We start from the raw sequence: 2,273 nt of genomic DNA, 5'->3' as shown, positions 1-2,273 counted from the left end.
TTTGCATCAACCTGCAAAGCCGAAAAATGTATATGCATTTGTGAAAAATTTGAAAAATGTTGTAAATCGAGGATGCTTTCACAAATAATGTCGTAAATAAATGATGGATTTTTATTAAATAATGTCATGAATACATTTTTTTATTATTATTTTAGATTTTATTATTTAGATTTTCAGGTAGATTTCTCGAAGTGTATTGAAAATGTTGCCACAGGATTACTCCTTGTGCATACAAAAATCCATCCATCCATCCATCTCACTTGTCCTAGGGCTGTACGAATACTGGAGCCTACAGATGGCCAGTCCATCACAGGGATAATCTCTCTGGACTATTACAATTAATGGTAAAAGTCAATGTTAACTGATATTTCTTACTGGCACAATAAAACGAAATATAAATATAAATAAAACATATATAAATAATGGTCTTGAAATTTGGGTGAAGAATCTAATGTGCCTTTTGCACAGTACAATTCTGTATATTAACAACATTTACTGTAATGGTATTTTCAGTGTAACTAATTGTCTTACACTTATATAGTGTAAAGATTAATTAAATGATTTGACATTACCTTATAAAGCACACGTTGTCCCTTATTTGGTTTTGTCACTGCCACTCTCCAACTCACTCCTGATGATTCACTAAGCTTTTTCACCTATTCTTTTAAAACAAATTTCTTTCACAAATCTCTGTCAACGCAATTCTTAGTGATGCCTCAAAACTTGTGTGGTCCAGGTGTGAATCGCCTTGTGTAGTGCACAAACGATAGGTGCAGAAGTGATATTTATACCCAGGAGGCAACCAGTTCTGTAAAAGTAAAAAGAAGTCACCGCTCACCGGACAGAAAATCGCCCATTAGCATTATAACTGAGATGGCCCAACGTTTAGACACATAACAGTAAACCAAGTTTATAAAAAAAAAATAATAATAATAATAATAATAATTATATATATATATATATATATTCATTGAACGAGCCATATAACATAAACTCTGCAATGGATATTAATATCCAAAATATAGTGAAAACACTATTTAGTAGCACAGCAACAAGATCAGCAGTTTAAGACATTAACTTGTAAGCACAAAACACAAGATACTTCTCTTTTCAATATAAATAAGACTTTATTGGATAAATCTAAGACATACAAACTAATCTAACAAACATATGCACTCATACATTCACACAAGTTGCAGAAAGAGAGAAAGTCAGGAAAGAATGAGTTTAGGAGAGTAAAAATATGAAATCCCAAGTTTATAGCAATATGTGCAATGTGCTTAGACCTGAACAACCATCAATCATTTAGTTAAAGGAACACTCCACTATTTTTGAAAATATGCTCATTTTCCAACTCCCCTAGAGTTAAACAGTTGAGTTTTACTGTTTTCGAATCCATTCAGCCGTTCTGGCGGTAGCACTTTTAGCTGCCCTTAGCATAGATCATTGAATCTGATTAGACCGTTAGCATCTCGCTCAAAAATGACCAAAGAGTTTCGATATTTTTCCTATTTAAAACTTGACTCTTCTGTAGTTACATCGTGTACTAAAACCAACGGAAAATGAAAAGTTGCGATTTTCTAGGCCGATATGGCTAGGAACTATACTCTCATTCTGGCATAATAATCAAGGAACTTTGCTGCCGTACCATGGGTGCAGCAGGCGCAATGATATTACACAGTGCCTGAAAATAGTCCCCAGCTAGCTAAGTAACTTCCAACGTGACACTTCTAGTCTGTGTAGTCGCAGAGTTGCAGCCGGCAAATTTTCATCTATCTTTTCTAACTTAATTCAAATTTTTACCTTCAGATGTAACGTTACGGCTTGGTCTTCTCCACAGCCTAAACATGCGTACTCTCCTGAGAGCGAACGAAATTAATAAGATAAAGATAAAAGTTAAAATGAAAACTATAATGATAATTTTAAAAACTCACATTGAGACCTACAAATACTTCTAATAATAAAATGTTATTGAAAATAACTGTTTACCGTTTGTCAGCGACGGATCCATCAACGACCTTGTCCAAACATCTTCTCAGGTGACGTAACAGGGTTGACCAATGAAATCAAGCCAGAGACTTGAGTCATGGCTGCGGGGTGGGGTTTTCGCGTTGGGGGCGTGGTTTGCGCTCAACTGGTTTGGGGGGAAAAAATCACGCACTGGTAACGCGAGACATGAGAGTTAGAGGTCAGTGTTGTGTTTTGAATTTTTTTTACAGGAGCAAGCACTAAGTTTACTTGTCGGAGAGCAGCGGGCAAACAACAAACGATAA

General features: G+C 35.3%; 1 long non-coding RNA gene across 1 annotated transcript; it reads right to left on the bottom strand.

Annotated features, from left to right (window-relative positions):
• Positions 1 to 686: 686 nt before the first annotated feature.
• LOC107572743 (uncharacterized) lies at positions 687 to 2,138 on the bottom strand. The gene is made up of 3 exons (XR_001607392.1): positions 1,990 to 2,138; positions 1,804 to 1,859; positions 687 to 808 (listed from the first exon to the last, which is right to left on the bottom strand). It is a non-coding gene; the product is annotated as an uncharacterized lncRNA (long non-coding RNA).
• Positions 2,139 to 2,273: the final 135 nt, after the last annotated feature.

The sequence above is a fragment of the Sinocyclocheilus grahami genome, unplaced genomic scaffold, assembly GCF_001515645.1.
Source record: "Sinocyclocheilus grahami isolate Dianchi unplaced genomic scaffold, SAMN03320097.WGS_v1.1 scaffold1806.1, whole genome shotgun sequence".
NCBI classification, from domain to species: domain Eukaryota; kingdom Metazoa; phylum Chordata; class Actinopteri; order Cypriniformes; family Cyprinidae; genus Sinocyclocheilus; species Sinocyclocheilus grahami.
Note: the sequence above shows the minus strand (reverse complement) of the source record. Positions and strands in the feature narration are given on the sequence as shown.